Source organism: Bidens hawaiensis, unplaced genomic scaffold (genome assembly GCF_021521415.1).
Source record: "Bidens hawaiensis isolate Kalapana, Puna unplaced genomic scaffold, B.hawaiensis_p1.1 tig00005780_1, whole genome shotgun sequence".
NCBI lineage: Eukaryota > Viridiplantae > Streptophyta > Magnoliopsida > Asterales > Asteraceae > Bidens > Bidens hawaiensis.
Genome location: NW_027491379.1, coordinates 1386632 through 1408870, shown reverse-complemented (window position 1 = coordinate 1408870; position 22239 = coordinate 1386632). Strand labels below are relative to the sequence as shown.

General features: G+C 39.4%; 1 pseudogene; it reads right to left on the bottom strand.

The window, feature by feature from the left end:
• Positions 1 to 17364: 17364 nt before the first annotated feature.
• On the bottom strand, positions 17365 to 21448 carry LOC143630655 (wax ester synthase/diacylglycerol acyltransferase 5-like; annotated as a pseudogene).
• Between the last annotated feature and the right edge of the window lie 791 nt (positions 21449 to 22239).

The following is a 22239-nucleotide window of genomic DNA, read 5'->3' as shown; positions in this document are numbered from 1 at the left end:
TGAGTAGGTTATATATTTTTCGTGTGTAGGTTATGTTTTCTTATTCTTAGAACAAGTGTGGGTTATATGTTATAGTGTAGGTTGTATATTTCACATTTAATGCAAACATATGTAAGATAAGTTTTTGTATTATTCATCACAATGTAATTACGTGTTGATTTATATTGATAAGTTGAGTTGGAAGAAATTGGTTTTAATTTTTTTTTAATGTCTGAATAAATTGTATTTGTGTAGGATAAAGTTTTCATGTGTATGTTATATGTTTTCGTGTCCTTGTGTATTTTATTGATGATGAATTTTGTGTGTATGTTATATGTTTTCTTATTCTCAGAACATGTGTAGGCTATATATTTTTGTGTATGTTGATTTTTTTTGTTGATATTTAATGCTAACACATGTAAAATAGTTTTTTATTTTATTTATCACAATGTAACTACGTGTTGATGGATATTTATATATTGAGTTGGAACAAATTTGGATAGAAAGTAATTTTAACGTATGAATAAATTGTACTTGTGTAGGATAAAAATTTGGATAGAATATAAATGAATTCTTAATATTTTTCAATTATAGTAATTTGATTAGTTATATTAATTTAATAGATATATAATTGACGAGAGAGATTCATTTATAGTTTCTTAATTATCTTGAAGCTTTTAAAACATAAAATAAAACTAGTGGCCCATATTCATTTCTTGCATTTCTCGCAGTAATTTCATTTCTCTCTTGAACCATCCCCTATATATATATATATATATATATATATATATATATATATATATATATATATATATATATATATATATATATATATATATATATATATATAGAGAGAGAGAGAGAGAGAGAGAGAGAGCAAGGTTAAAATAAGAAGTAAAATTATCCTAAAAAGTGTAAGAAGTGATTTTTAACCTTAAAAAAATAAAACACACCGAACAAAAAACACACCGAACTAACAAAATAAAACACACTAAACAAAAAAAACACTAACAATAACCACCATCAGATGATCACATCCAATGCCCGATATTACTTCTCACACTTCTTACAAATAACTCACTTCTTATTCTAACCCCACCCTATATATATATATGTGTGTGTGTGTGTGTGTGTGTGTGTGTGTGTGTGTGTGTGCTAGCTAAGTCAAAAGCGTACGCTAACACAATTACCATTTAAGTGGAGTTGACAAACATCTTCATATTGAAACATAAGGTCTTAGGTTCAGCCCCTGACCCTATATCCCCCGGAGGGGAGCTGTGAATATGAACGGTGGTATCAGTGTTAATTAACATATTTGGCAGCGAAATAATTCATTAGGATTGTAGTTAGAAAAAATCATCAAAGTGTAAAATCCCATTATTATACAAACATATATTTTATAGGGGTAAACCCTAATATACAAAACATAATTTCTTTATTCCGATAACAAACCACTTATTTAATAATAAAATCAAACCGAACAATGGTTCATCACGACCTAGGTAGTTTATGGAATTTAGCCTAGAATCATATAGTCTAAATCAAACAAAACAAATAATAATGAAAACATGGTGAAAATCTAAAGAACGAAAAATCAAGGATGATAAAACCCGTAAAACTTCAAACGTGAACGTGTAGTTCTTCACCGGCTGTCCTCTTGCCTTCAAAATCACCAAGAAACTCGAAAATATGCTCCAAGGTCTCTCAAATTCGGCTGGTGGCTTTTTGCTTATGTTCAAGTTTAAGTTTAAGATGTTTAAATACTCAAAACAAGGCCCAACTTGAAGCAAAAATGAAATAAAATCCACCCAGCAGCCCCTAGGCGCCGCGCGACGGGATATAGGGAACCCCTCTGCGCGGCACGGCGTGCTCCACCAAGGGAGCCGGTCAGACCGGCCCGGTCTGACCGGTTCTCTGTTCTGACCCTTCCTAACGCGTTCCGGATTAGGGTGTTCAGTATTCGAATCGGAATCGAATAGTTCGAAATTCGATTCGACTCGCATTTGAATTTGACGGTTCGAATTCGATTTTCAATCTTTCGAATTCGATTCGGTTCGAACTCGATTTAAGTAATCGAATTTCGAATCAAATACGAATTCAAATTATACAATTGTATTTTATTATATATATATACATACTTATGAAAATATAAACTGTATAAATCTTTTGTGTTATAGAGATTAAAAATAGAAAGTCATCATTTTGGTAAATAATTAATGTAATTGGACACTGATAACTTTAAATGATTTATTTATTTTATAGAATTCTATTTTTTGTTGTTATAGAACTCACATTTATAATGGTTTTGAAATTGAAATATATTTTTTAACTGAATTCGAATCGGTTCGAATTCGATTCGAACTTCATTTTCGAATCGAATTTCGAATTAGCTATTCTGAATCCGAATCGAATCGAATCGAATTTGTTGAATCTATTTTGAATTCAAATCGAATTCGAATCCATCTTCAAAATTTCAAAATTCGAATAATTCGATTCGAATACATTCGAATATTTGAAATTCGATTCGTTGAACACCCCTATTCCGGATCTCCGTTTCGGCTCGTTTTAGCTCGTTTTTCGCCCTTTTTAATCACGATCAAATCCCGGAACCTACGAAACATAAAATTGTTAGTAGTATATAAATCTTGACTAAAAACGAACAAAAACAATTAAAATATTAAATAAAATACACACGGGAAACATAAATATTTAGCATTATATCACCCATACTCAGTTTTTTATCCGGCTCAATGAACATACCCATTTGGCAATACTGGCAAAATTGCGAACGGGCCTCGGGGTGGTGTCAGGGCATAATTATTGATCCGATTCTTTCGTATGTGTATAAAATATTGTATGGAAGTCTCCAAGACCGATATTCTGATCCGATTAAGTGGTTCGACCCATACTCAGTTTTTTCTCTGGCTCGGTGAACATACCCCTTTGGCAGTACTGGCAAAATTTCGAGCGGGCACCGAGGTGGCGTCAAGGCATAATTATTGATCCGATTCCAAGACCGAATTTCTGATCCGATTCAGTGGTTTGACCCATACTCAGTTTTATCTCCGGCTCGGTGAACATACCCCTTTGGCAATACTGGCAAAATTTCGAATGTGATGCGGGGTGGCGTCAGGGCATAATTATTGATCCGATTCTTTCGTATGTGTGTAAAACATTGTATGGAAATCTCCAAGACCGAATTTCGGATCTGATTCAGTGGTTCGACCCATACTCAGTTTTTTATCCGGCTCGATGAACATACCCCACTGGCAATACTGACAAAATTTCGAACGGGCCCCAGGGTGGCGTCATGGCATAGTTATTGATCTGATTCTTCTGTATGTGTAAAATATTGTATGGAAGTCTCCAAGACCGAATTTCTAACCCGATTCACTGGTTCGACTCATACTCAGTTTTTTCTCCGGCTCGGTGAACATACCCCTTAGGCAGTACAGGAAAATTTTTGAACGGGCCCCGGGGTGGCGTCAGGTCATAATTATTGATCCGATTCTTTCGTATGTGTATAAAATGTTGTATGTAAGTCACCAAGACCGAATATCTGATCTGATTCAGTGGTTCGACCCATACTCAGTTTTTTCTCCAGCTCGATGAACAAACCCCTTTGGCAATACTGGCAAAATTTCGAACGGGCATCGGGGTGGCGCTAGGGCATAATTATTGATCTGATTCTTTTGTATGTGTATAAAATATTGTATGGAAGTCCCCAAGACCGAATTTCTGATTCGATTCAGTGGTTCGACCCATACTCAGTTTTTTCTCTGGCTCGATGAATCTTTGGCAGTACTGGCAAAATTTTGAACGGGCCGCGGGTGTGACATCTGCCCTGATCCGACCCGACCCAGGTACCCGTTTCTCTGACCCGATCTCTTTCTTTTATTATTTAATATTTATACTTATATTTTACTTTTAATAATAATATATATTTTCCTTCCCGCCTCTTTCTCTCTTTCTTTCCGCCGTCCCGTCCCTCTCCTCTCTTTCCGCCTTCTTTTCCCTCTTGTCGCCGTCCCGCCCTTACGCCTTGTTTCCCTCTTTTTCTTCTAACTCTTTGCTTGTCCTTTGTTCCTTCCCGCCTAAGGTTGTCTGCGCAGCTCCACGCGCCAGACCCCTTACAAGGAATCCTGCGTGAAGACCACCTGTTTCAGCGATACGCGAGACGAACTCTTCTCGCAGCGCGCTAAGAACGGTAGTTCTTCCCGCGACGCGCTAAGGATTTGTAGTTCTTCTCGCAGCGCGCTAAGAATCGTAGTTCATCCCTCGACGCGCGAAGAATTATAGTTCTTCCCGCGGCGCGCTAGGAATTTTAGTTCCTCCCGCGGCGCGCTAAGAAATGTGATTCTTCCCGCGGCGCGCTTAGAAATGTAGTTCTTTCCGCGACACGTTAAGGTTAGTTCTGTCTGCCTTCGCGCTCGCGCTCTCTTGACCTTCTGTGTCTGCCTTCGCGCCTTAGCCTTCTCGCGCTAAACCCCTTTTGAGTTTTCTTCTGTTTAATCTAGCCGTTGCTTTTGAGTTGTCTTATCTTTTGAGCTGTTGACCTAATCTGCTTTATGTCTAAAAAGTTACTTTCGGCGCAGCATGCGCACCAACCCCATTGGTTGACAGATAAAGTGACTGACATAATCTTTTGAGAATCTGCTTTTTCCATGCTTGACCAGTAACTTTATCTGTCCTCTCCCATGCCTTTTTCTGAATCCTGTCAGCCTTTTTCTCTTTTTCCCTGCTACCATATCTTTTGATATCTTTACTTTTCAGAACTTTTTACTGTTGATATCTTTTCTTTTACTTTTGGAGATCTTTTCTAGGGTTTGTGTCCCCTAGGGTTTGCCTATATATAGTATTATTTTTCTTAACACTACACACACAAACACTTACTCTCTCCTGTTTTCCTTGCTCTCTGCCGCCTCCCTCTCTGCCTCCGTCTTCCCCTCCGTTCTGCCCTGCTTTTCCGGTAATGTATATATGTTATATATATAATAATTTACTTATTAATTATGCTAACTTATAATCAAGACTTAAAACCGATCGTTAAAACAATAATCTTTACTTATAGGTTAACTTGCTTGTTTGGTTCTTGCTTTATCTATCATCGCATCTTTATCAAGTGAGTAATCTCGTACCTAATCCCTTTTTGCTTTTAATGTTTTGGGATGTTCATGTGTTCATACAAACTTAGAGTCTTAAACTTGTTTATGAGCTTTTGTCGCGCAGTATCCCATGTGTTGAGGACGTTTACTTGGCTGTTTATTTGTATGTGTGTATCATTAACCGCTTTGTTCGGCCTATTCCGCAGTTTTCATGGATCCATTAGATGAACACGGGAGACCTATCGTTTACGGTTTTCTTTGTTTACACTTGCACAGATGTTTTCTCGTTTTTGTGCTCAATTGGGAGCACGGATTGAACTATGAACTATGAGCTATGATCTATCTAGGCTTGATCACAATCTGATTGCACCCTTGTTAAACACCAGACATACACGTGTTGCGCGCAGATTTATTGTTATCTATGTATTGTATTAAACTTGATTTCTCACCAACACGCAAGTGTTTGACGTTTATTTTAACACATGTTCAGGTTTGCAGTAGCCGTTTTGGAGCTTGTGGACACATAGGACGTTTTTACTTTTGGACCTAGATTAAAATGTATCAAGACAAGTTATTGCTGTTCGAATATTTTGATTTATAATATATTGATTTATGTTGAATTATATTATGTGTTTGCTTTGTGCGTGCGCGAATGAATGTATTTATTAAATATTGACACCCAATAGTGTCACGAGTAATGAAACAATATGTGGCGCCCCGATGTATAATCCGCCTTTGGTCGGGGTGTTACAGATTGGTATCAGAGCTCGTTGACTTTAGGATAGGTGGTTAGACGTAACGGCCAAGAATACCTAAGAGTCACTTCTCGCGCATGAGAGAAATCTCATGTTTGCGCGCTTATTGTTAATTACTCGTTATTTATGAATATGCTCGCGCTTGCGCAGTATATGATTTTATGTTTTATTCCGCGATATTTCGATTTTTGTGAATTTCGATTTTTATTGATTTTACTTACATATTCGTTTGTTGGGATTGAAAATCCGAAAAGTCATGGTGATACATGAATAGTTGATTTTCAATTTCCATTTACGATTATGTTCTGAGGTTGGAGATTTGAAAAGTCATGGTGATACATGAATTGTCAACCTCCAATACTCATTTTCTTGTATGTTTTATGTTGAAGATTGAAAAGTCATGGTGATACATGAACCGTCAATCTCCAATACTCGTTTGCTCGTATATTTTAAATTGGGAATTCGGAAAGTCATGGTGATACATGAATTGTCGATTATTGATTCGAATTTGTTACCTTTATTAAGTCTGCATTTAGGGTCATTTATTTTACTTTAACTTTTGACTGTAACTGACTCCGTGAAACCAAGCTTTATAAGATTAAAACTTTGCGCTAAAACCAAGATATTAACTAAAATTAAAATTTTTATAGAATGCCTCCGCTATCTCGCCGATTTCAGAGAAGAGAAGCCTCGCGCATGCGTAGACAGCAACGTTCCCAGGAAATGGCCGCCGCGATAGCCCAAGCCTTGAGCCAAAACAACACCTCGAGTTATAACATTAAATCCTTTAACGCGGGTAACCCTCCAAAGTTCACAGGTCTTGAAGGAGCCACCGTGATGCTCCAGTGGCTTGAGAAAATCGAAAACACTTTCCTCCACACCCAATGCCCCTCAGACAGACGAACCCTATATGCTTCCAGTGTCCTGGAATCCAGAGCGCTTACATGGTGGAATGGAGTACCTCATACGCGTGGCGCAGAGGCTGCTTCTAGCATGACATGGGAGGAATTCAAGGAAATTCTTACGCGAGAATTCTGCCCTCCCAACGAAGTTCCTGGAGGAGGAATTTTGGAATCTTAAGCAATACAGCGGTGAAGCGCGCGAGTACGCGACGCGCTTCCATGAACTAAGCCTGCTTGTCCCTCACCTTGTTACCCCTTCCCGCCGAGCCATAGAGAAATTCCTTGGGGGTCTCCCCATGGAAATTCAAGATTCTGTATGGGCCAGAAACCCAGTAACCCTCTCTGACGCCATTGAGTTGGCCGCTGTGCTCAGCGACAACCATGTCAGAGCAGGAACCCTGTTCCTGCGGGGAGCTGAAAAGACCAAACTCACCAAGACTGCCCCTGAACCAACAGAAACCAAATCAGAACCCTCAAACCGTAACAACCTCAAGCGCAGGCGCAAGGCCTATGCGCTTACCAACCCGCCCATTGTCCAGCAACCCATCTACCAACCTCCAGTTTACACGCCTAACCCTCTGTCAGCCTACCCAACACCTCCTGTAGTCCATAACTATGCCTTAACCAATCCCGCACTCCCTGCCCCGCCACCTAAGAAACCTTACACAGGAAATCAACCCTTTTGCCCAACCTGTAGACTTCACCACCCAACCCAAACCCCGTGTCGACAATGTAACCGATGTGGCCGCGTTGGTCACTCTGCCGAATACTGTAGAGTCCCTCTCGCCAACACAACTGCGCCAACACCACCAGTCTACCCGCAGAACCCACAACCAACCTACCAAAACCCACGACCCAGGTCGTGCTATAACTGCGGTGATCCCAGTCATTTCCGGAACGCGTGCCCAAGGCTACAAGTTCAGATTACGCAAGCGAATCCGGTGAACCAGATTTCGAACCAAGTGACGCGTGGACGAGCTTTTAACATAACCGCGCACCAAGCGCAAGCGAATAATGACGTAGTTAATGGTACATTTTTGCTTAACGGATTTTATGCTTCTATACTTTTTGATACTGGCGCCGATCGAAGTTTTATCTCTCGCGCCTTCGAGCAGAAGCTTGCGCGACCGCGCAACGATTTAAAAGAAAATTTTTCAGTTGAATTGGCTAACGGTGAAACTGTTTTAATTAACTCGGTGATAAAAGATTGCACGCTTAACCTTAACGAAAACGATTTTCTGATTGACCTCATCCCCATGCCTCTTGGAAGCTTTGATGTTATCATTGGTATGGACTGGCTCTCGAAGAATCGCGCCGAAGTTATTTGCGCCAAGAAATTGATTCGCATACCTCGAGAAAATGGTGATCTTCATATCTACGGCGAAAAACCCTCCCGCGGTCTTAAACTTATGTCTTGCGCCGAAGCCCGAAGGCTCATGCGGAAAAGGTGTATTGTATTCTTAGCCCATGTGGTTAAACCTGCTGAAGAAAAGAAGAAGCTTCGCGATATCCCCGTTGTGCGTGATTTCCCTGAAGTTTTTCCTGATGATCTTCCTGGTATCCCTCCCGCTCGTGAAGTCGAGTTCCGTATTGATCTTGTCCCTGGTGCTTCCCCCGTAGCTAAATCTCCTTATCGTCTTGCACCCGCTGAGATGCAAGAATTGGCAAGCCAACTTCAAGAGTTGACCGCTAAAGGATTCATTCGCCCTAGCTCTTCGCCCTGGGGTGCTCCGGTGTTGTTCGTTAAAAAGAAAGATGGATCGTTTCGCATGTGTATTGATTACCGCGAGTTGAACAAACTCACCATTAAAAACCGGTATCCTTTACCGCGTATTGACGACCTCTTTGATCAACTCCAAGGTGCCTCTTGTTTCTCGAAGATTGATCTCCGCTCTGGCTATCACCAGTTGCGCATCCGCGATGAAGATGTTCCGAAGACTGCTTTTCGAACTCGTTATGGCCATTTTGAATTCTTGGTCATGTCCTTCGGTCTAACCAACGCACCCGCCGTTTTCATGGATCTAATGAATCGGGTGTGTAGGCCTTTCTTGGATAAATTCGTGATCGTGTTTATCGATGATGTTCTGGTGTATTCTAAGACCAAGGCCGAGCATGAGCAACATCTCCGATTGGTATTGCAAAAGCTTAGAGCTGAGCAACTCTATGCTAAGCTTTCCAAGTGTGAATTCTGGTCTGATGAAGTACAGTTTCTTGGTCATGTTGTTAACAAGATGGGTATTCATGTCGACCCATCCAAGATTGAAGCAATCAAGAACTGGATTACGCCATCCTCTCCTTCTGAGATCCGTTCCTTTCTGGGCTTAGCTGGTTATTACCGGCGCTTCATTTCGAACTTCTCGAAGATCGCTTTGCCTTTAACAGCTCTAACGCACAAAGGTAAACCATATATTTGGGGCTCGAAGCAAGAAGAAGCCTTTCTAACGCTCAAGCGTTTGTTGTGTGAAGCTCCTGTTCTTGCGCTACCTGAGGGTAATGATGATTTTGTCGTGTATTGCGATGCATCCAACCAAGGTCTCGGTTGTGTTCTTATGCAACGAGGCAAGGTTATCGCTTACGCATCAAGGCAACTCAAGGTTCATGAAAAGAATTATACAACTCACGACCTCGAACTAGGTGCAGTTGTTTTTGCCTTGAAGATCTGGAGACACTACCTTTATGGTACTAAGTGTATCCTCTACACTGACCATAAAAGCCTTCAGCATATCTTTGATCAAAAGGAACTTAACATGAGGCAACGCCGATGGAACGAACTCATCAGCGATTACGATTGTGAGATCCGGTATCATCCTGGTAAGGCTAATGTGGTAGCCGATGCGCTCAGCCGAAAACCCTGCCAGCTTAACTGTATTTTGCCGCGCACGCATCTTCACTTTGCGCCGATTCAAAGCAACCTTGAATCGCGTATTCGTGACGCGCAGCGCGCATCCATCAGTAATGGTAACCTTCGCGCCGAGTTAGCGTGTGGCGCGGAAGCGCTCTTTGTCCCTAATCTGAGTGGAATTCTCTGCTATCTCAATCGCATCTGGATTCCCTTTGATGAGAATCTTCGCGCTGATATCCTGAGTGAAGCGCACAAATCTCGGTATTCTATTCATCCTGGCGCTGATAAGATGTACAAGGATCTGCGCATTACTTATTGGTGGCCCGGTATGAAGAAGGATATTGCTGTGTTCGTAGCTAAATGTCTGACTTGTTCTAAAGTGAAAGCTGAACACCAACGCCCATCTGGTTTGCTCGAACAACCAGAAATTCCTACGTGGAAATGGGAATGTGTAGCGATGGACTTTATTACCAAGTTACCTTTGACAGCAAGCAAACATGATAGCATTTGGGTAATAGTGGATCGTTTGACTAAGTCTGCTCACTTTCTGCCCATTCGTGAAAACTACCGTGTTGAGCAACTCGCGCAGCTTTATGTCAAGGAAATTGTCTGCCGCCATGGTACTCCTTTGAGCATCATATCCGATCGCGATGGCCGTTTTATATCTCGCTTTTGGAAATCTCTCCAATCTGCGCTAGGAACTCGCTTGGACATGAGTACGGCATATCATCCTCAGACTGACGGACAGTCTGAGCGAACTATTCAAACTCTTGAGGATATGCTCCGATCTTGTGTTCTTGATTTTGGAGGTAATTGGGATTCGCACCTGCCTTTGATCGAGTTCTCTTATAATAACAGCTATCATTCCAGTATCGGTATGGCCCCATTTGAAGCACTTTACGGTCGTAAGTGCCGCTCCCCGATTTGTTGGAACGAAGTGGGAGAAGCTCAAATCACAGGACCCGAACTTGTTCAAGAGACAACCGATAAAATCGCCAAGATCCGTGATCATCTGCTGACTGCCAGAAGCCGACAGAAGAGTTACGCAGATCGTAGGCGGAAGCCTCTCAAATTTCAAGTTGGTGATCTTGTTCTCCTCAAAGTGTCGCCTTGGAAAGGTGTTGTCCGCTTTGGGAAGAAAGGTAAGCTTGCTCCTCGATATGTTGGACCATTCAAGATTCTCGCGCGTGTGGGAAAAGTTGCCTACAGACTTGACCTGCCGCCCGCGCTCAGTAATGTGCATCCAACGTTCCATGTATCCAATCTCAAGAAGTGTTTAGCCGACGAGAACCTTCACATTCCACTTGATGAAGTTCAAGTTGATGAAACTATGCATTTCGTTGAGAAGCCTGTTGAGATTATGGATCGCGAGGTAAAGCAAACCAAGCGCAGTCGTATCCCTATCGTGAAAGTTCGCTGGGAGTCCAAGCGCGGAGCCGAGTTTACATGGGAAAGGGAAGATCAAATGAAGATCAAGTACCCGCACCTGTTCTCTGCGCAACCTACTTCGAGATAAATTTCGGGACGAAATTTCTTAAAGTAGGGGAGACTGTGACATCTGCCCTGATCCGACCCGACCCAGGTACCCGTTTCTCTGACCCGATCTCTTTCTTTTATTATTTAATATTTATACTTATATTTTACTTTTAATAATAATATATATTTTCCTTCCCGCCTCTTTCTCTCTTTCTTTCCGCCGTCCCGTCCCTCTCCTCTCTTTCCGCCTTCTTTTCCCTCTTGTCGCCGTCCCGCCCTTACGCCTTGTTTCCCTCTTTTTCTTCTAACTCTTTGCTTGTCCTTTGTTCCTTCCCGCCTAAGGTTGTCTGCGCAGCTCCACGCGCCAGACCCCTTACAAGGAATCCTGCGTGAAGACCACCTGTTTCAGCGATACGCGAGACGAACTCTTCTCGCAGCGCGCTAAGAATTGTAATTCTTCTCGCAGCGCGCTAAGAACGGTAGTTCTTCCCGCGACGCGCTAAGGATTTGTAGTTCTTCTCGCAGCGCGCTAAGAATCGTAGTTCATCCCTCGACGCGCGAAGAATTATAGTTCTTCCCGCGGCGCGCTAGGAATTTTAGTTCCTCCCGCGGCGCGCTAAGAAATGTGATTCTTCCCGCGGCGCGCTTAGAAATGTAGTTCTTTCCGCGACACGTTAAGGTTAGTTCTGTCTGCCTTCGCGCTCGCGCTCTCTTGACCTTCTGTGTCTGCCTTCGCGCCTTAGCCTTCTCGCGCTAAACCCCTTTTGAGTTTTCTTCTGTTTAATCTAGCCGTTGCTTTTGAGTTGTCTTATCTTTTGAGCTGTTGACCTAATCTGCTTTATGTCTAAAAAGTTACTTTCGGCGCAGCATGCGCACCAACCCCATTGGTTGACAGATAAAGTGACTGACATAATCTTTTGAGAATCTGCTTTTTCCATGCTTGACCAGTAACTTTATCTGTCCTCTCCCATGCCTTTTTCTGAATCCTGTCAGCCTTTTTCTCTTTTTCCCTGCTACCATATCTTTTGATATCTTTACTTTTCAGAACTTTTTACTGTTGATATCTTTTCTTTTACTTTTGGAGATCTTTTCTAGGGTTTGTGTCCCCTAGGGTTTGCCTATATATAGTATTATTTTTCTTAACACTACACACACAAACACTTACTCTCTCCTGTTTTCCTTGCTCTCTGCCGCCTCCCTCTCTGCCTCCGTCTTCCCCTCCGTTCTGCCCTGCTTTTCCGGTAATGTATATATGTTATATATATAATAATTTACTTATTAATTATGCTAACTTATAATCAAGACTTAAAACCGATCGTTAAAACAATAATCTTTACTTATAGGTTAACTTGCTTGTTTGGTTCTTGCTTTATCTATCATCGCATCTTTATCAAGTGAGTAATCTCGTACCTAATCCCTTTTTGCTTTTAATGTTTTGGGATGTTCATGTGTTCATACAAACTTAGAGTCTTAAACTTGTTTATGAGCTTTAGTCGCGCAGTATCCCATGTGTTGAGGACGTTTACTTGGCTGTTTATTTGTATGTGTGTATCATTAACCGCTTTGTTCGGCCTATTCCGCAGTTTTCATGGATCCATTAGATGAACACGGGAGACCTATCGTTTACGGTTTTCTTTGTTTACACTTGCACAGATGTTTTCTCGTTTTTGTGCTCAATTGGGAGCACGGATTGAACTATGAACTATGAGCTATGATCTATCTAGGCTTGATCACAATCTGATTGCACCCTTGTTAAACACCAGACATACACGTGTTGCGCGCAGATTTATTGTTATCTATGTATTGTATTAAACTTGATTTCTCACCAACACGCAAGTGTTTGACGTTTATTTTAACACATGTTCAGGTTTGCAGTAGCCGTTTTGGAGCTTGTGGACACATAGGACGTTTTTACTTTTGGACCTAGATTAAAATGTATCAAGACAAGTTATTGCTGTTCGAATATTTTGATTTATAATATATTGATTTATGTTGAATTATATTATGTGTTTGCTTTGTGCGTGCGCGAATGAATGTATTTATTAAATATTGACACCCAATAGTGTCACGAGTAATGAAACAATATGTGGCGCCCCGATGTATAATCCGCCTTTGGTCGGGGTGTTACAGCGGGGTGGTGTTAGGGCATAATTATTGATCTGATTATTTCATATGTGTATAAAATATCGTATGGAAGTCTCCAACAACGAATTTCTGATTCGATTCAGTGGTTCGACCCATACTCAGTTTTTTCTCCGACTCGGTGAACATACCCCTTTGGCAATACTGGAAAAATTTCGAACGGGTCTCGGCGTGGCGTCAGGGCATAATTATTGGTTCGATTCTTTTGTATGTGTATAAAATATTGTATGGAAGTCTCAAAGACCGAATTTCTGATCCGATTCATGGTTCTACCCATACTCAGTTTTTTCTCCGGCTCGGTGAACATACTCGTTTGGCGATACTGGAAAAATTTCGAACGGGCCTTGGGGTGGCGTCAGGGCATAATTATTGATCCGATTCTTTCGTATGTGTATAAAATATTGTATGGAAGTCTCCAAGACCAAATTTCTAATTCGATTTAGTGGTTCGACCCATACTCAGTTTTTTCTCTGGCTCGATGAACATACCTCTTTGGCAGTACTGGCAAAATTTTGAACGGGTCGCGGGGTGGCGTTAGGGCATAATTATTGATCTGATTCTTTCATATGTGTATAAAATATCGAATGGAAGTCTCCAACAACGAATTTCTGATTCGATTCAGTGGTTCGACCCATACTCAGTTTTTTCTCCGGCTCGGTGTACCCCTTTGGCAATACTGGAAAAATTTCGAACGGGTCTCGGCGTGGCGTCAGGGCATAATTATTGGTTCGATTATTTTGTATGTGTATAAAATATCGTATGGAAGTCTCCAAGACCGAATTTCTGATCCGATTCATGGTTCTACTCATACTCAGTTTTTTCTCCGGCTCGGTGAACATACCCCTTTGGCAATACTGGAAAAATTTCGAACGGACCTTGGGGTGGCGTCAGGGCATAATTATTTATCCGATTCTTTCGTATGTGTATAAAATATTGTATGGAAGTCTCCAAGACCGAATTTCTGATCCGATTCAGTGGTTCGACCCATACTCAGTTTTTTCTCCGGCTCGGTGAACATACCCCTTTGGCAGTACTGTCAAAATTTCGAATGGGCCACGGGGTGGCGTCAGGGCATAATTATTAATCCGATTCTTTCGTATGTATATAAATATTGTATGAAAGTCTCCTATTCGATTCAATGGTTCGACCCATACTCAGTTTTTTCATAAGTTACTGAGATTGTAGACATAATCTTCAAGGAACTTATCAGGGGACTCTAGTGTTTTTGGGATGTTAGGGGTGATGATGTGGTTGTTTAGACTCACATTTGTAGGAACCCATTTCATTGTTCCACCATTTTTGTCATCTATAACCTGTGTTTAATTGCATGAATGCTTGAAAACTAGCTTCGTTTTTTTTGAACGGCTAAACTTCTATTAAAAAACCAGTCTAGTAAGAAACTAGACAGAACGAGACACTATTACAAACTGAATCAGGAAAACGACCTTCATACGAATAAAAATAAAATAAAAAAACAAGACTAGCTTCAAACTATTAACTTCAAGACAGCGAACCAAACATAGTTAGTTACCCGCAAGCTAGAAAACCAAGGATGTTTAAGCAAAGATTGAGGCAGCTTGTCATGCATGACACGAGGATTAATAGTGTTCTTGAAACCGATAATCGCTATGATTTAGAGATTGAAATTTGGTTGGTGGAACAAATGTGATGCTGGACTCAACGATTGTTCTTCGCCGCTTGCTATCATATCGGCATCTTGACTAAGGCTTCTAGTCTTGGTGGTTTGAACTGGTTTTAGAGATGATTTTCTCCATTTCAACCCTGACTCCATTGATGGATAAGTAATATAAGTTGTAAGCTAATATATATGAGATAGAATTACAGAAATTGTCCTTTATGTATGCGCCAAATTTCAGTGGCCGTCCTTTATCTTTAAAAGTAACATAAATTGTATTTTACTTTTCGAAATGTAACACTGTTTGTCCTTTTGGCCTAACCCAGTTAGTTTTTCCCGTTAAGTTAGGTCATGTGCATTGCACATGAGGGAAAATTCGTCAATTTACCTATTTAATTATATATAAACATTTTAAAAACAAAAAAACAAATTTAATAACTTTAAATATATATATATAACTTAACCCACCCAAACCCCCCCCCCCCCCCCTCTTCTTCTTCCTCCCTTCCAGCCACACCAAGGTCTCTTTCCGGGGAGCCACCGTCGCCGCCGACAAAGAAAACCACCATTCCCGTTAACCCCGACCACCACCGTATCTTTGCAACTGACACAACCACCGTTTGATTAACCCTCCTGTTTATCGTCTCTATCACCACTACACCCAACCACCTTCGCTGTATCATAATTTCACCATCATTCACCCCTACACCGGAAACCCCAAAACCTGCCGGAAGTAGATCTGCATCTCTCTTACTAAAAAAGCCCCAGATTGAAACCCTAGCTATCCGCAACACTCTAGATTTGGATAATATCTTTCAAAAATAGCCACAAATCAAAACCCTAGACATCAGCTGCCGCTAGATCTGCTATGTCTGATCCCTACAATCTGCTAGCCACCTTCGTTTGAATCGGAATACCGTCGCCAGAATACTGTTGCAGGTAATAGTGGTTGAGTCGGAATACTTGTAACATGCTAGCTTCATTCTTTTGAGTCCTGTAATATGCTATGTATGACCTCGACAATGTTTAAGTTAGAATACCGTGGCAGGTTGTTGTGGTTGTGTTGAGGACAATGGTGGTGGAAGGGAGTGTTTGTGGGTGTGGGTGGTGGTGGATTGTGATGGTGGTTTCTGGTGGGAGTGGGGATGGTCTTCGTTGTCGAAGAAGACGACGGCTCACCGGAAAGAGACCTTGGTGTGGCAGGAAGGGAGGAAGAAGAAGAGGGGGGGGGGTTAAGTTATATATATATATATTTAAAGTTATTAAATTTGTTTTTTTGTTTCTAAAATGTTTATATATAATTAAATAGGTAAATTGACGAATTTGCCCTCATGTGCAACGCACATGACCTAACTTAACGGGAAAAACTAACTGGTTTAGGCCAAAAGGACAAACGGTGTTACATTTCGAAACGTAAAGTACAATTTATGTTACTTTTAAAGATAAAGGACAACCACTGAAATTTAACGCAAACATAAAGGACAATTTCTGTTATTCTGTCTATATATGATCAGATGCAAGTTGGTTTGTTTATATAGTGTACATTTGAGTAATAACAATGGTAATATTAAATAATAAAAAGGAGGCACGGATATAATAAAGAAAAAAGACAAGTTTGTACCGGGTTGAAAGTTGACAATGGTCTATTTTATACAACCTTCTAAATTGTTATATTCAAATATTCATATTTTATTTTATTAATGTTGTTTTCTTATACATGTATTACATACAAAAAAAGGTTTGTGGGCCAAGTAATTTAATGTTTCAACCCTTTGCCCACCCGTCAGCCAACACATGACCATAACCACCTTGACTATACCAGTATATTCCCTCAGGGGCGAAGTATAATGAGGGCCAGGCCCCCCTGTTTTTTCGCGCGTTAGTGTAAATTTAGCCGTTTTCGTCCGAAATATTTTATGCGTAGTGTAAATTTGTCTGTTTTCGACCAAAAATTTAAGCCCGGCCCCCCTTCGTTTATGAAATTTTTTATACATTTTGAGTTCGCCCCCCCACACCAGCGTTCACGTCCAAGCTTCGCCACTGTATTCCCTTGACCTGATACTCAAATGAACAAGAACAGATGCTTTTTAAGCAGAATTGTATTTAAGGTAAATATTATATCGTATTAGAATAACCTTTTGATTAAGTTTTAAGTGTTTATTATAGAAAAATTAACTATAAAATGTGAGGTGCTGTTACATATCCTGTCATATCTTATTTTTTAATACCATTCTTCTACACTCTTTTATGTGTCTAACTCTGTGTGTGTGGGATTTGCGGTGAATGGTTAAACAAACAAACAACGATATTATTGGATAACTTGGTGTCCGAGTACAGTAGATACACATACAGTTTTTGGTGATGGTTAACGGTGATGTTTTCAAGTCTTGCAACGGTTATGCTAGGAGTTCGTTATTTAACCGCTTCAACCACCAAACACTTATACTAAAATACGATTACAGATATAATAATAGGAATAATAACGTTATAATGCAAAGTTTAATATCATTCATTCAATAATTTCAGTTTAGGTAAATGTAGCCTTAGAGATGCCCTCCTCAACGAGTCCCTTCGAATAAACAGCTTCTTTGATGAGTTTTAGCGATGCTTCAATATCATCTAACAATTTATGAGGATCCGGGATCGTGTTTTCATCAACAGAGAGGACTATTGTCATCTTGTTCACATAGCTTTGGAAATTAATCATCATGCCCTTTATCACATGAAGAAAAGAGTAGAGTGTTAGCTCCTTGTGGATACAAATAATTAAACATATATATATGCTACATACATGTGAGTGGCCATAACAACTAGGAGCAATGAATTCCATGTCATGACCATAAAATTCAATTTCTTCTTGAGGCCCAACCATGTTTGAGAAGATCAAGGTTGTATGAAAGAAGGTCGTGCTTGTAATTGTGTTTAATGCCTATAAAAATATAGCCGACAATAGCTTCTGTTAGTAGTACGTACAAGAGATGCCACAAGTGACAAGCTTATGCCGAATATGATTTTATTTATATAGATTAATCACCTTGATGCCGAACAACTTAACAACTAAAGCAGTTATCGAAAAGGAAACTAATGCCTCGAGGGAGTGCTTTTTCCGATCTATGGTTGCCTTAGCTTCTCTAACATAGTCTAGCGGATCATCCCTTATACCAACGGTGAATGGAAATATCACATAACCAAACCAATTCCCCCATTTTGCTTCACTATTCTTCTCCATCATATCTGCCAATTCCTGTAATATATATGTAATTGACATATCAATCAAACTTTAATCCAGAATGTTTGGTTATGTTTTTTTTCTTGTCATTGAGACTCACCTGAATGCCTGAAGATGGTCTTACGTTGACTACAAGCATTGACCGTAACTGTATCTTCTTCTTCGGCAGGTTGTTTTTCTTCTCCGTTGCACCTTTGCTATTTTTTCCCTCGCCTTACAAATTTGTACAACACAATAAGACTTGCACAAAATCAGACATAAGAAAAAGTTGGAAGTAGCAATTGAGAACCGAAATGTTTAAAATGATTTGATAAATGCTTGGAACCATAAATAATTGCTTTTATAACTTACCATATCTACAGTTGAGGTATTGTGATAATCCAGCTTGGGTCACACCTATTGCGACGTCGTTTATCGTCTGTACATGATATTAAGGGTTAATTACATATATATTACGTCCTTTAATAAGCACGTTTAGTGTCTCTAAAAATTATACGTTGGCACACTTTATCCGTTTAGCGTTAACATTTCTTCGGTTAAAATGAGTGAAATAAGCAAACTACCCCATCCCTTTTTTATAAAAAAACAAAAAAGAATCTAAGTGCATGGACTAGATGAACCTGATGATGTTGGAGATCAGTAAATATCAGGTTAAAATGAAGAATCTAACTATCAAAGTGCATCCAAAAATCTAAACTGAATACCACAAATTTAAACCTAGATCATTGAAACTTGAATAAATAACCCCAAATCGAGTGAAACTGATGCAGCGGTAAAACGAAAACGAAGATCGAATCACGTTGATTCAGTGAATACCCGTGATGAACTTCCAAAACCCCCAAATCCACCCAAAGGTCAAGGGAAAATGAAGAGAAAAATAATTATTAATAAAATTCAAGTCTGATCTTTCACATTACATATACTGAATATAAATAGATGTTCTAATACGGATTGGGCCTAAAAAAGGCCATGGGCTAAACACAAACCCAAAAATAAAAACATAAAAACTGCTGAAAAAACATAAAAAGACTCATAACTTTATTTAGAAGACGTTTTTGGGCTTCGGACAGAGGCCAAACCGCCGTAGGGGTAATGGGCCTGAAACACAAAAACCAACACTGGTATTTACTTTTTAAAAAAGATTTTATAAAGTAACCGTGATAAAAAGAACGTACATACAAAAAAATTGGAAAGTAAACAAATTATGAAAATTACATATTTTTTCTTTAATCCCTCAATAGGTGGAGCGCTAGGGGCTCGTGGCCAGCTCGAGCTATCTTTAACCGACGGGGGCCGCGTATAAAAGAATAAAATTGTAGTACTAAAATGATCATTTTTTTAAGGAAAGGTAAAGAACGTAAAATGTGAATATATATAAACCTCAACGTTCGATTTAATTGAAGTTAAAGATACATGTATGAAATTCACCCCAAAATAAATGACATATTTTGTTATTTCATACAAACATATCTTTTTTAAATCGCTCACCGTATTCATGGCATTCTTGATGAGCTTCATATCGTCTAGGCTAACTGTCCGGTAAACGATTTTCTTCGGCTTAAGCTCAACTCCTGCCGGAGCCTTTATAGGTGTTTCGGTATCCTTCAAAAACAATCCCGTCGCCATAATATATCCAACGTCTACCAACGTATTCCAAACCAACCAGAAAACCATGCAAACTGCCATGAAGCACCGCTTCCACCACGGTCCTCCACGGCTGGGTCTTAAGGACGAAAACCAACCCGAATCCGAATCTTTTTTCTTTGGGATGGAGGAAACTAAGTCAGGATTGTCGATCTGGCGAGTGCAAGCGAGTAGCAAGGACATAAGGGAGGTGCCGTCGCCAAGGGAATGGTGGATTCGGAATATCCCCATCGCCTCTGCGTCCGAGGTTTTGAGGTTGAGAAGGTGGAGATCCCACATGGGCTTTGAAGATTCAATGGATGTTTTACTAAGATTGTAGGCATAATCTTCCAGGAACTTGTTAGGAGAGTCTAAGGTTTGTGGGATGTTAGGGATGATAATGTGATTGTTTAAATTCACAGTTGTAGGAACCCATTTCATTATTCCACCATTCTTCTCATCTACAACCTGCAGGGGCGGATCTATATAATCATATACGGGTTCACGGGAACTCACTGAGTTTCGAAATTTATATAGAATATAGGTATAATTTATGAGAGTGAACCCATATATATTTTGAGAGTGAACCCATATACAATCTGAAACTCTGGTCTGATGGTAATACTCCTCTTTTTAATCCAGCCTACCCTCCTGTCCACCCGGGTTTGATTCTCATCCTCAGCGCTTTACAATTTTTTATTTCCAGTTTTTTTCTTTTTTTATTCAGCAAGTAAGGTAAGTTTTGATGTTTTGCTTCAATTATTCTTTTTTGTTTACTAAAATTACAATTAGAAAGAATGATTATGTTGAAGTTTGTTAAATGATTATGTTGAAGATTGTTAATTGAATTAGAAAATTAGTGATGTTTACATTTGATTTTTAGGCATTATGTATGTTATCCTTTCTATGACAATGTTTGTTTTTTGTTAATTTATCGTATTTATGATATGTAATGAACCTTACGGCCTTACCCGACCTGAACCGTTGAACCGACCTAAACCTTCAAATCGACCCGAACTTTTATGGCCGGTCGTATAAAATTATAGCATTTAAAAACAGTGAACCAATTGGAAAAAAATCCTGGATCCGCCACTGATGACATGGATGCTTAAAAACTAAACATCAAGATAGTGAACCAAACATACTATTGATCATCTATAGTAAACGTTTATTAAAATACTATTTATCAAAGCTATTTTTTTTTAAAAAAATCGACAACGTTTACGTTACAAAAATATTACAAACGTTACTATTCATCTTAGAGTGTAAACGTTTGTTACACGTATATTACATTACATGCAAAAAGAAATCATATAAAATTCATTTTTGCATTATCTTTTTGAAACTTTTTCGTATGACGCATTTAAAAGGTGTTCCAATGAACCGAACACATGATAGAGAGACGGGTTATAGAAGGCAGCAGAGCCTTGTATACCCTCCTGGCCCTGACTAGCTATTAGCTTCAAGATATCGAATGAAACGTACTAAACTACTAATACCTGCAAACTAGAGAAACGAGGATGCTTAAGCAAAGATTGTGGCAGCTTCTCGTATACAACACGAGGATTAATAGGGTTTTTGAAACCGATAATCGCTATGATGTAGATATTGAAATTTGGTTGGTGGAACAACGGGCTGCTGGACTCAATGGTTGTTCCCCATCAGTAGCATCGTGATTTGCAATGCTGCTTCTGTTGGTGATCTGAATAGGTTTTAGAGATGATTGTCTCCATCTTAACCCTTTTGTTAGTGATTCCATTGATAAGTGGAAAAATGGTAAAGCTAAAATGACGATTCATAGAAAGGTTGGTCCCTTAATATAGGGTGAGTGAAGGTGGCGGACGTAATGAATGGAGGAAAGGGATAGGTGCTCGTAATAGTCATAGTAATACCTAGGGGAAGGTTCATGTGCATTTTAATCTTAACATGAGAACGGAGGAAATAATAATAATTTATAAAAAAATGAGAACGTAAGAAAAAATACCAATCTACATAAACAATGATTTATAATAACAAAGAAAAAAACCTAAAAAATACAACAAAATAATCAAAATCAAGAACAAAATAACAACAGCAAATACCAACAAGTAGTTATAACAGCAAAAGAAAAAATCTAATAATAACAACAAAATATAAATCAACAAATACTTATAACGTCTCATAATCGAAAACTAGCAAATATGAACAAAAAATAACAACAAACACCTATAAAAATAAACCTAATAATAACAAATAATTGGTTCTCACTGTTTTCATGTTAAAAATAAAATGTATTTGATCATGTTTCGTAATACTTATACCATTTTTCCATTAGTGTTTTATTTTCTACTTCAGTGTCCGAGAATTTAATTACCTCAACCAAGTTAAAATAAAAGGTACCTAGGCCTTGACGAGTAATGAAATAAATAAGCTAATCTTTTTAAATGACGATTAACAATATAACAATAAACATAACAAAATATATACATTATTAAAATCAACTAATGTTACAGCTAACGGTCGATAGATGATTCGTGAAGTGTGACACCCGGTAAATTCCCAATCCCTTAA